This window comes from Thunnus maccoyii, chromosome 4, assembly GCF_910596095.1.
Source record: "Thunnus maccoyii chromosome 4, fThuMac1.1, whole genome shotgun sequence".
Taxonomy (NCBI): Eukaryota; Metazoa; Chordata; class Actinopteri; order Scombriformes; family Scombridae; genus Thunnus; species Thunnus maccoyii.
The window spans coordinates 14,444,331-14,458,289 of NC_056536.1; positions in this window are offsets into that span (position 1 = coordinate 14,444,331).

The following is a 13,959-nucleotide window of genomic DNA, read 5'->3' on the forward strand; positions in this document are numbered from 1 at the left end:
TGATTCCTGTTCATCCACAACAAAACAACATTAACACATTCATGCACAGTATTCACAACTTAAATTAAGAGCTTTCATTCTTCAGTAGTTTGGTACATCTGATTATACCCATAGGATGTTGACATTTTTATACATATTTATATAAATTGCCACTGATGTTTATCAGAGACCCCAGGACATAATGAGACTGGTAAATAAGAGTGACCCATGGACTGAAATTAGTTTATGCTTGAATTTAATTCATGCTCATAACAAATATTTATTAAATGACAAACTTCAAAGACCCATCTTCAAGCTATTTTATTCAGCTTTGGTTGTGTTAATCTTGGGAGAACTAAACAGTCCAACATTTCTCTTAAATATGGTCTCTGAGCGGTAAACATCCAAACACACACACACTTATTTCAAAAAGCATTTAAAGGGAAAATCATGAAAAACACCTTGATGCACGATTAGAGAGAGACAGGTCCACACAAGTATAAAAGATTCAGTCGAGAAAGAGTGAAGCTTTGCTCAGACACTGTGAGGATGACTGAGGAAAATATGGAGTCAGCCAGGACCTCGACATTGCCCCTCCTCTGGAGATGAAAAGGCTGATTACCTTCACCTCTCAGGGGTGTAAGCCACATGGCTGACAACATCATTGGAAAATAGACTACTGAGCTCCTTTGGGCCCTATAACAGCTTACATTTAATGTGGGGGGGGAAATTCACACTAAAAAGGAGGTGACACCACAGCCATACCCTCATAGTGTTGAATACATTATGAAGGAAACCACTTATTTCTTGTTGTTGGTTGTAAAGCATTAATGGGTGAAAAAGGATAAAAACACAGAGTAGGAAATTAACTGGCTGGTGTTGTAGGAGTTAAAAAGCGTAGTTGGAATAACGCAGATGGTTCTCTGTTACTAATGACGAGCTGCGTTCCTGTTCAGTGTTCAACAGTGTATCTGGATGAGTTCTCCTTATAGAAACAAAATAATACATCGCATGCTAGAGGAATTCTGTAATATTTTGGTGGAACTGCTGTGGTTGATTCACAATTCAATTTACATCTCCTGCCGTGCACTGGAATTACCTGCGTTGTATAATGTACCTCTGAAAGCTTCTGAAAAGACACTTTTGGTGATTTCAAAAGAGACTTTTGCTTAATTCTGAACATAACAGTTTCCCTTTAGAGATGGTATGTGAAGAAGTTGAAGCTATAAAAATAATCTAAACCAAGTTAGTAATTGTTTTTTTATGTTTTCCACAGTGTCTCAGTGACCATTTTTGAGTGCCATTGGCTAAAAAAAATGGCAATTCCTAAATGATACTACCACATACCACTAATCCTTTGATGAATAAGCTGGAACCCTCTGTGTGACCTCTGTGTTCGTCAACAGCAACCACAATTTAGTGGCTGCCTGAACTCTATTTCAAAGGTTACTGAATTAACTTAAAATTACTAACAATGCTATTAAAATGCTGAGCTCTTCTATTGTGGCTGTAAATTAATTTAAAATTCTGAAATATTCTCAGACTTGTTGGGGGGGAAATAAAAAAAAAAGAATGGCAGAAGTGGGGCTTTCTCAACGCTTTTGGCTTGGCAAATGCTTGTCTTGAATGATGAGAAAAAGAAATTGGGCTTAACTAGAAACATATGGTATTCCACTGGAGAGGAAGCCTTCGTAAGAGGATCATGGCTGTGTAATAAACAGAGACAGGAAAAGGGCACGTGTGGCGGTTTGGGTGGATGAGGAGTTTTTCTAAGGCGAGATGGAGCCAAAGTCTTTTTTGAAAGGCGCAGTGGTATCAACTCAACCTCTCTTGATCAGAGCACTGAAAGCTGAAGCAACAGAACACAAACATGACGCATAGACACACACACACAGACAGTCATCCATAGAAAAGGCCGCGGAGTGACAAAAGTGAGTTTCTCATAATGCCGTATTTCTTATTTGCCCTTTATGTCTGTAATTATCAGCATCAGACTGGATGCCCTTGTTGTACCCTGTGTAATTTTGTAATTATAATTAGGATTTCTTGATCTTGTCTCTTCTCTTCTTGATACGATTGCTGAAAGGAAATGTGTCCAAGTTTAATCATTGCACCCCTGATAAAGAATCACACAGTGCCTTTTTGTGCCATATGTTTACAAGCGAGTTTGGCCGTTTTTCCATCATTACGTCATACCAAAACCTCAAAAACAGAAATACAAGGTCCAAATCAGTGTTGATTGATAAAGCTTATTTTTGGATTCTAGCTCTGTTGGTTTTTTCCTTAGCTATCATATCATGACAATTATTACACACTATATCGACATGAATTTCACAACAAACTGCCAGAGGTAAAGCAGTAACCAGGGTCTCTTATGGGCTTTTAGCTTGCTGGTGTCTAGTTTGTATGTACTCTGCACTGGGGCATATGTCTGTGCTGTAATCACAACAACAATCTTTTACAGATTGCCCATAATTAGAAAAGCTCCTCTCCAAACCAGCTCCATGTTAAGAGCATGATTGCAGCCAAATTGAGCAGTAATTTGTACGATGTGGACGTGGGTGCTGTGTGAGGGGAGAAGTCTGATGGTTTAATGCCACTTTTATCAGGCCTGGTTAGCTTGCCTCAGTCAAACTGAGCACATGGACCTTTGGATCAGAATAGTAAAAGAGCCTCTGTGTTACATCACGGTGCAACAGACATCAAGCTCATTAAAAAAAGGGGGGGAAACAGGCAGAAACAGTATACAGGTTTTCTGTCCTAAATAACCCCAGGAGACCCATCATGGATGCTAATGGAATCACTTGCCCGACTATTATACAAAAACCTAAACATCACCTGGCTGTCTGTGTGTGAACAACAGATGCACTCATTATTATTCCACAAAGCCTATCAAGGCCATGCTACTGAAAGGTCCAATAAAGACCGTCCTGTTACTGTACCACAGGCAGAGCAATTATTCTCTACTGTGATGCGGATACCAACTGTGCAACTTTATTGTAACCTCTCTTACAGTTACAGTCCACCTTTTTCACAGCAGCTTATTGGAAACGACACAACATCCAGATTGATTTCTTTTTGCTGAACGATTCTGGATAAAATTTGAATCACAGTTTTCTTGTGCAGTATTAAGATGACCGTCTTCTGTTACCCTGCTTGGGAAAACCATTTTTTTAATAAAACTATTGCAATGAATTTGTAAACTCCTTGTGTATATATGAGAGCTTGTTCATGTTGCTTCTTCATACCATATTTTGTGATGATGTTTCAGATGGTTTTATAAATTTGTGGTGTTGTCATTAATGTGATCTTTCTTTATCTGGTCCAAGCACAATGTTTTAGTCCAAACTTGCTTCAGATTAATGTATTTCCTTTCCTATTTATTTCTTCGCTCTCACTGGCCATTTTCTCTTTATTCTAACTCAAACCTTTTCTTCCACAATTCTTTTGTTGTTTTCTATTGTTTCGTCCCCTCTACCAGTAAACTTGTTTGGCAGAGTGCTCGTCTGGTAGGAGTCACTTTTCCAATCTACAAATAAAATAGAAACACTGTCAAAACGAAACGCTGTCAAAACAATGAGATTGCCTGGAAGTTTAATGTAATTAATCAGGAAGCCATTGTTTTTGTACCAGTGACTAAGAGACTAGTCAACAGAAATGATAGAACAGATGCCACAGTTTAACTTTAACAAAAGAACACATTGTAAATGTGTTGTTGGTCCACCCAGTCAATAAAATAATGAGCATAAATCTACCATTTTTTTTGACAATCTTACAATATCATAGACTGTAAAGTCACAAATAGGAAAAAGACACATAAAAGAGCTGATCATGTCAAAGATAATGTGAACAAAGCTTGACCTTTACAGTATGTGTACACCTGTGACAGAAGTATGTTTTTATGAGGCTACATCCTACTATACATTTTGTGAATAAAGGCACACATTGCATAACTCATTCAAAACTACAAAGCCTTTAGTGAAACACCAGTATATAAAACTAGAAAACCCTCACACAGAGTGGAAAGAGTTGGGCTCTATCAGCAAAGGTGTGAGAGAATGTCTCTTTCACCCACAATAATTACTGCTGCCAATCCAGAGTGATTTTATAATTCCAAAATCCTGACACTTCACAAAGACTCTATAATTGCATTAGGATGGCCTTTCACACTTCAAAGGTCTATTAATTATTTTTCCTAGGACCTGTCCTGAAATATATCTCTTTTTTCCCCACCGAAAGCCACCTCATGAGAAGATGTGGAATTTTTCATGAAAACACGAAAAATATCCACTTGAGATGACCACTTACTCTCCTGTCCTTTCTGCCCTCAAAAACATCCCAGAATAGAGCCATGATTTGGTGCTAAATACACAGCGAAGCCTAAAGAATTTCAGAAATGGATCGAGAGAGGACAGTTTAAAGTGCAAGAGACACATTTAAGGGGAGTAAAAGGTGGAAACACCAACTTTCAACTGCAGTATGAAACCTGATGAGCACTTTGCCTGCCAAAGTTCTCTGTATCACTCTGGCCCGCTGTAGTAGTCTGAGGTATTCTGGTGTCGATTAATGGTGGACAAACTAAGCATTTTTGGCTCAGATAACTTTCTTGGCTTTCTTCACCTTTCAGCATCACTACAGATCAGAACCACATTTCAGACAGCCAAATAATTATGGATTACTTCATATTTTAACACGTGTTGTTAGAGTCAAGGGTATGTGTTTGAGTCAGAGTGCACCATTGAAAAGATACAACAATGATAGGCAGAGGTTCAAGCTGCTGTAGACAGCACCTTAGCTGTATAACTGGCTAGTGGCTAGAAACCAGTGGTAGCGCTGCTTTCCTTAACGATAGAAACAACAGCTGCTGGAAGGCAGAGCGAGCTAGTAGTACGTGTGCTCCAATTTCCTATTAATGCCAACTTAAACACAAACAAGTTGTTGACAAGTTTCACTGGACTGTTTTTTAAATCTTTCTGCAGATACAGGAAAATGAACCAAAAGAAACAGGGGCAGCTGATGACTGAAAAGTGTTTCTATAACTTGAAGCAGAAGACGAGATGAAATGAAAAATGCCTTTTTAACCCTTTAAGATCACATCCCCGGTCATATTGTGCACCTATTTAACAATATATGCCAAAAAATACAAAAAAATCAATTTCTTTGTACTCTTATATCAAAATCCAATCATGTTTTCTTCCTGTAAAACAAATTATGATGTGTGCTTATGTAGTCTTGAACCAACCCATTTCAACCAATAATATGACATCCACCCATCACTCAGTCTTCAACTTTTAGCGGCAGAGAGCTAGGATTCGTTATGACTCGCCCACTTTTCAACACTCAAATCAAATTCCTCACAACGTTATGTCCCACCTGTTTATCCTGTTTCACTCAAAAATACATCACAATGTGGAAGTTAGATACTCTCAAAATGCCGTTTCATCTGGACTTTGAATGCAGCAAGTGGAGTCGCTAACAGTCGCTGGCCGCTACATAGGGAAGTTTGTTCTTTTGCCTGCTTCTCCAAAACTGTGCAAAATGTGCCATTGTTCATTTGGCACATTGTAACAACACATGCAATACCTACAGTGTGTGTTTGCCCATTTGTCAGGCAAACATAAACTTGCTTTTAGTCAGAACATGTGACAGACAGCTTATCTTACAGCTAGGCACCCAAACTGGCCCGGTATGAGGGTTTGCCATTGAAAGCATAACACGCGATGTATCCTGGTTCATGTACTGCAGGACCTGTAAAACAGCTTCTCTGTGTAAAAGAAAACCAACGTCTTTATCATTATGAATAGCAACGAGTGGTAACAGCTTTAATTCATAATCAACCACAAGCACAGACTGAATGTCCACACAGTTAGTGGCAACATTTTTCTTTAAACATACATCTATGATGTTACCATTACATTGTTTCATACAATATCACATATAATATATTATATATTATTGACATTCATTTATTTATTATGAATATATACACGTTAATTCAACAAGTAATATTCCACTAAACCATCTCATGGAACGTTTGAGAGATCAAATACAAAACTTGATTTTGTTTTACTGAAGCAGGTGCAACAGGTGTGAATCCTCTTTGAATCATCGTATTAAATAAAACCACTCAACCATAAAATTTAATGTTTGTATGCAAACACAGCCCCCATGTCCTTTACAAAGTAAGCTCCATCCAAACTGTGAGAATCTGTCTGTTTGCCCCCATTTGACCAGTTTTGAGCTCTCAGTCTCTGCTGGGTGCTAAATAAATAACTGAAATATTGTTGTTTTAACTTTTCTTTTATGAACTACGTGTTTGCAAAGATGGGTGCTGAGTGATCTTCGCCACCACTGGGGACTTCAAACCAGTTAAAACCTTTATTCCCTCCCTGTTTTAGACATGTGGTTTCACCTGTCAACAGCAAAATGCAAATCATCTTTTTGGATGGATTTTACCCTTCAGGTGTTTGTGAATAAAGACTTACAGCATAGCGTCCATTCACTGAACTGGAAGTCTAATGACATCATTCTGAAGTAAAGTTCTGCATACTGCTTTCTAGCCAAGTGACAGCTTCAGATTGGCTCACTTAAGAAAATTGATGAGATCCATTGCCAAAATGGTGCCCTTGACAGACATTGAAATGATGACAAGCGTTAAGTTTTATGAGATGTAGTTGACTCCAACATAACCATACTACAAGCTCTGATCAACTAGTCAACCCATATGGCATCCACTCAAACTGCAGACATCTTTTTCTCTATCATACACATTCAGTTTTAAATCCAGCCTATCTTCAATTAAAAAGCGAGACTACTTTGCTACAAGTTGGTTGTCCATACACAGTAACTTTCACAAAGAATCACAAATAAGGATGCTAAAAGGAATCTAAAAGAGAAAACACTCGTCTATTTGGTTCAAAACTTCAGCTGCCTGATTGTTTTAGATACACAAGTACCGCACATTTGGGATTTAAGAGGAAGACTGAGTGGCGAAATAGTATTTAAATAAACAGACAAACATAAAATATTTCTGGAAGATGCTAAAATCCCTGCAGAGCACCAAAAGCATGGGGCTTAAAGATTTACTTCAGTCCTCTTATCTTTCATTACTGACGAATGTGAAAGAGAGGCAAACATATTTTAGTTTCTGCATTTCTGTTCTGATCCCAGTCCAACTCTATTAAACATTTGTGTTTCAGAGGAAGCATCAACTTCATTCTCACAGCAACTGCTTGGACTGGAAAAAAAAGAAAGAGGAAAACTGTCTCAGAAATTAAGTTCTTTAAGACCATCTTTCCCCTCTTCTGTTCTTAATAAGAGATCTGTTTCTTTTTGTTGTTTTTTTCTCATAAAGCTGTGCAACGTATGAAAGCCCTCGAATGAAAGCCAGCACAATAGCATTATGGAACAAAGGCAGGAAGGAGATTGAGGGGAAAAACAGGGGGAAAATGGCATCATCTCTAAACTTAATGAAACAGCATCCTTTCATTTTTTCTAGTAATTATAATAAAGATGGAAAAACATAATAAACGTCTCCCTTCCCCCACCTGCTAACAGTAATTATAATAGACTCAACAATAAATGGTAAAGCAGCACAGAGCTGCATCTTGGGAATTCTCAGGGGTCTGTGGATTAGCTTGAAAAGCCTGAATGATTAAAATACACTAATTAAAATTTTGTGTTCCTTGGTAACTCGTCTTCCAGGGCCCCTTGTGCTGGCAAAATGGGAATAAATGCGACAAAAGCAAATACTCTTTTGGACCTGAATAAATAAACAAGTCTAATCAACTTAGTGTTTTTACAGAGCGAGTTACATAAAAACTTCCTTGATGACCTTTCCTCACACTCGTACTTTGCATCTACCAGGACAATGGCAAGAATATTTTGACTATGTTGTTTTAATCAAGCGAGACTTGCCAAACATACCAGACAGGTTAGATGTCCTATTATGCTGCTTTTGATTAGGCAGTTCAGCCTCATTGTCGCTAATTGTTATTAAGACAAAGTTTGACATCAGTGGACAAATGACTGTTAGTTTTTTATTCAAGCTGCTAACTTTGTTTCAAAATTATACAGTTCCAATGTTAATGTCATCCACAAGCAACAGTCTCTAAAGCAGAATATGATACACCTTCCTGTTTTTGGAGATGATGAAATACATTAGAGATTTTAAGAGTTTCTAAGGCAAGTGCGAGCTTGTTTTATACTCTGAGGTGGAGTTAATCTATAGATAAAAGATCAAGACAGGGAGGGATCAAAACACTGGGGTTTTCAGCTACAGTTACATAGCTGCCATGTACATGTTGCCAAGTATCTATACTGGAACCAAAATCACCTCACTTGCATTTATTAGGTAATCTAAAATAGAGGGAAATTATATCAGAAGGGTGTTTTTACAGTCAAATGATTGCCTCTGCTGGGGCTTTCCCTATGGTCCTCTTCTACAAAGAGCATATGTTGAATCCATTTATATTATGCTGTCTTTGCAAATAATGTCAAACTAGTGTTTAAAGTTAACAGAGACGATATCACAAATATGAAAAAGAAATTCTCCACCTCGGTCTCTTTTCTTATGAAACACAAATGTGGCAAATCAGTGCCAATCGAAAAGACCCAGTGGTCCCAGTGGGTATTAAATAACAAATAAACTTGTTTAGACTCATTAAAAAAAAAAATTACAAAAAAAAATACACACACACACATGTTCATTACTACAGAGGTGAATAACTCCATCTGGCTTGAGGGGCTGCTCTTGGTAATAAACAACAATTTTCCTCACATTCCTCCCTTTGTATCGCTGCAGTAAAGAAGACGTCATGGCTCTGGATCTGTCAGTCAGTGAGGCTGTTGTGAACTCTGTCTGGTCACTGGGACTTGGCCCCATTCTGCCGGGGCTTCAAAACAGAGCTGTGCTTCAAAAACGCTGTAATCCCTGCCGGTATTACCGAAGAGGCTAAAAAGATTCAAAAAGCCTGCTTACAAATTTAATTACCTTTGCAGTTAACCAGAGCTTAGCAGCCAATGACCTGATATTTCCACTGAAGACTAGCTAAGGGGGGATGGATTGGAGACGGACGCGCCGAGTGGGCCACAGAGACTGGCAAGCGTGGCAATCCAGGGCGGCTCAGAGACATCCGGTGGGCATACTCAGTGCCAGCCAGGGCAACAACAGCACACATGTGGCCCTATCTTCTGCTGGAGTGCAAATTAGATACAGTTGATTAAAATATTGAGTCATTTCACAGTCACTGTTGGGGGAATAAAAGGAGTGTGAGTACTGAAAATGTGCTGTGATGTGTGTGAGCGTGTTTGTATGTATGAGACAGAAAATGAGAGAGAGGAAAGGGGGGCTGTGGGAGGGAGAATGACCGAGCTCTCTTAAATTTGAACAATGAACACATTTCTCATTTATATAGATTCCCTTTGACAAATATGCCCTTTCCCAAAGGACAACTTGGAAACACCTCTACTTGCAATAGCAGAGAATTCTCAGCAATCAATCAGTTTACTTCACAACAGTATAACAAGTGTTTCGGAGAGCAGCATGCAGCGTTGTATACTTGTGTTCACGAGCAGCATGTTCCACAGGCCCCGTTTAACACCCCTTGCACCCCCCGCGCTTTTTTTTTTAACTCGAGTTAAAAAAAAAAAAAAAAGTTCTTTGTTCATCAAAAAAAAGTGAATATGACTTGTGGTATAAAAACTTCTGCCTCGCTGCAATATAACAAAAGAAAATTAACACTTTGGGGTTGCCCTGGTAACCTAATTGCATCACAACACTGCACACAGGAGCCAAAGTAACTGAATTTTGATGAAAAGGCGGTGATAATTTACGGCATTGAGAAATTAGTTGCCGTGGCGACGCGTTAATTACATCTGAAATTAACAATGCAAGTGTAGTGAAATTAAATATAAATCATATTTTCTGCATAAATTACAGGGGTTGATTAGTGCGGGCGCCAGGAGAGAGAGGTTGAGATTCCAAGGGCCTGTCACATCCCCCTCCTCCCTTCCTCCCTCCCTCCCTCCCTCCCTCCTCCCTCTCTTTCTCTCTCTCTCTCTCCCTCTCAGTCTTTCCCTCCTCCTATTCCTCAATGCCACCCCCCTCATCCTGACTGGTTCCTTTAAAGACAGGGACTGGATTATACCAGAGGACACAACTCAACCTAAGCATGTTTTCATTTTTACAATAAATAAATCAATGCAGGGCAAGTATAGCTGGCCCCGCATATTATATTGGATTTGCATGCTTGTGTCAGAGCTTGTGTGTGTGTGTGTGTGTGTGTGTGTGTGTTTTTGCAGGAACATGTGCACATTTGGTATATAGCTGTATGTGTGCAATTTGAATAGTGAGATTTATATTTTGTGTAAGAGGGATGGGTGTGTGTGTGTGTGTATGTGTGTGTGGACCAGGTATTCCTGCTTTTTGTGCCTTACGGGGACAAAAAGCAAGTCCCCTTAACGTAAATCATTAATTTTAGGGTGAAGACTTGGTTTAAAGTTAAGGTTAGTTTAGGGTCATTTTAAGGTTAGGGTAAGTCTTCAGGAAATGAATGTAAGTCAATGTAATGTCCTCTGAAGTGTGTGTGCGTGTGTGTGTGTGTGTGTATGTTTGATTGATTGAGGGGTCAGTTAGGCAATTCAGCACTTTTAGCGTCCAATTTAAACTCCCTACACTCATGTTCCACATGAGAAGAACTTTCACCGACTGTGATGCATCTCTGTTAAGTGCTGCATAATGCATTTATAAGTGCCACAAGAAAATCTATTATCAGTCACACCCAGTCTTATTAACACTATGCTCAGTGCACAGTAATGATCAAATTTAAATTATTGAAATCCAAGCCTTTTAAACTCCAAAAAGGTGTGCGAGGTGAGTACACATGAAGTACTGTATGTCTAGTGCAGAGCACATCTACAGTGTCTCCACAAGCAATATTTACTCTTGTGTGTGTGTGTGTGTGTGTGTATGGAGGAGTATGTGTGTCTGTGGGTGTTAAACTGTTTATCTGAGGCTTGTGTAGGTCTAGGAAAGACAGAAGAGGGGAGACAGAAAGCACAGCAGAGAGGGAAACTGAGTCTCTCCTCCCCACGATTCCTCATGTGGCCCAACTTCCCTTTAAGCATCACAAACAAGCCTCAGGAGTGATGTCAAGGAGGGAGGGAGGGTGGTGGGGCTGCTGAGCTGAGAGAGAAAGCTGAGCGCAAACACAACAGCAACAGGAACCAACTTGAGCCATCTAAATTATTCATGCACCAGATGGATACGTTTCCCCAGGATTTCACACTAAAACACTGCTATTCAGCTTCCCTACGCGTTATACTCTATTCAACGGACGGCGCCAGGAATCAAGATAACTATCACTTTATCTAAATCGTTTCATGTCTGATTCATATCAACTTTGAAGAGTGGAAGCCCCTCGACACCATGATCTCACGTTTGTTCTATTCCACAGGCACAATGAAGGGGGAACATGTTCTCTTTCCTCTATCTTCAAAGACGTAGGAACTGCTATGACCTTGTCTGAAGGATATTATACAAATCAGAGGGTCCTTAGAGACGCGTGTCATGTATATCACTGACTACACCTCACCCGCTTGATGTGTGCTTGTAGGCAGCCCAAAGGTGCTGGGATTAAAAAAAAAAAAAAATTAACGTTATACCATAAATCTAAAGCGGTATTTTGTACCACTGTGCCAGCACTGCTGCTCTTTTACTTCCAACACTGACATGATACTTTCAAATCCACTTAATCTTATATTTTCTATGTCACATGAAAGTCAAATCTATTAAGTATTAAGTGACTGTCCTCCAAATAGACAAAAAGTATAAATTCAAAAATGTCACTCATTATTAGCACTATCAGTTGTGCACTTAATTTAATTTAAAATTCACTGTATTAATACACTCAACCCTGGGGGGAAAAAAAGAAAAATTCTGTCACACTTTCACCTTTTCAATTTTTCCAGTTAAATCAAACTATTAATGCAGATATTAATTTGTTCAATAGGAGAGAGTTTTTGCACGATTCACCTGCGTCAGATAACAGAAACTAAATGAGGAGAAAATTAAAAGACACCACAAAGAGAGAAATTGGATAATGATGTGGGGATTTCCCATCATGCCTTAAGAGACACAGAGATTGACAAGACTAATAAATTGTTGCCCCAAATATCCGTAGCTTGAATAAAAAATTAATAAAACGTTTATTTTGACAAGTGTTTCACATTTAAAGTGTAATATTTGGGGACTATAATGTGTGAGTGTTAGAATACATTTGAGTTTTTGTGTAGTTTTACTTAAAAAAAAAAAAAAAAAAAACACAGCCTGCAGTGGGGTTTTCACTACTGAGTAAAGAGTGTAACGTTACTCATATGACTCTCTCAGTTTTAGCAATCAAAATCTATTTTTTAATTATTTTTATTCCATTGTTTGTCCCAAAATTTCAGTTTGGCAACAGTTCACTCACGTAACTATGACACTAACCACAACGGATGGGTGTTGATAGTTTAATGCCCTAGTTTCCCAGTGAACGGATTATCTTTTTGTACACTCCCATGATAAAAATTCCTAACTTCTTTCACAATGCATACTTAAATTCAAAGATATTTACAACAAGTTGATGAAGTTAACAGAGCCAAGCTTAAATATATGAAAACAATCAACAAAGCCATTCATTAAGAAGATTTCTGGCTTCTGTCAGTTGAGGATTCAGCTTTGACATGTAACTAACTTATTCAAAAACAAATATTATGTTTACAGTGTTTCTCCTGCCACAGCTATTAGTGGGATGCAAACTAATCATAAATACCTGTCAACTAATGTCCACCCCCATAATAATTACTTTGTGGTACAGTGTGTGGCAATGCACTTCCCCACCCCTGTCAACAAATTTAACTTTTAACGCTAACTGTACGGCCTCATTTCATAGAAAGTAACTTCCTGTGCTGGAACAAGAAGGTTGGGATGACCTCGGTCCCTGAGGTGCTCCTCTGCCATACTCATCCATTTGTGAATGAAGATGATGACTTTTAAAAGGACAAGACATCATTAAGAGAATAAGTAGCCTTTCCAGTGGTCTTTTTGCACCACCACCACCCTCAGCCCCCTCTGGAAGTAATTCCAATGCATTTATACAGAACTGAAAGTGCTTGAGAGTGGGAGGGGCTGCAGTTTAATGGTCCAATAATGTCTCAGGCAAAGCATAGTTGTCCTCCCAAGATGGTACAAAAAAGTAACACACTGAGACTGACCAGTATGATGATTTAAGAGGCAGTTAAAGGAGGAGTGATTACAAAAGGGACTGGCACTGGGCGTCTTGATAGCCAAACCGCAGAGGTGCATGCAGCCGTGGCATCTCCGCTCCGATTCCGTCCGGAGATCTCGGTTGCATGTCACACTGCCCCACTACCCCCATTTCCTGTCTACCTCTATACTGTCTGCTCTTAAATAAAGGTAAAAATGCCAAAGACAAATAAAGAAAAGCCCCAACTGCAAACGCCTTTATTCTGTGAAGTATAGATCTATATAAGGTGATGCAATATAGCAGCCAGAATGAATACACTATCCGCGTGAACGAATGGATTCTATCAAAATACCACATGTCAATGTGTGACACTGAAACCAGAGATGGTCAAATGACATTTATTTAAGTGGCATATCTTCTACTGTAGATAGATATTGAAAAGAAAAGAGAAAAGGTCAATAAAAACAAGTCAGATACCTCAGTATCAAGCTGTAAAGGATGCCTTTGTCATCTCTCCTCATTTGTCTTTCTCCTTGCTTCCCTCTCTTGCTCTTCCTCTCACCTTTCAGGTTACTGTCACTTGCAAAGTGCTAAAAGTCTGGCAAACACAGCAGGCCTCCCAGGCATCTCAGCTTCCATCATCCTATGCTTACGTCACAGGCAGATGAGCTGCAGGCGTGGCCCGTCCAGCACCATGTGGGCCAAACCGAAAGCCTGCCGCCATTTACCTGTC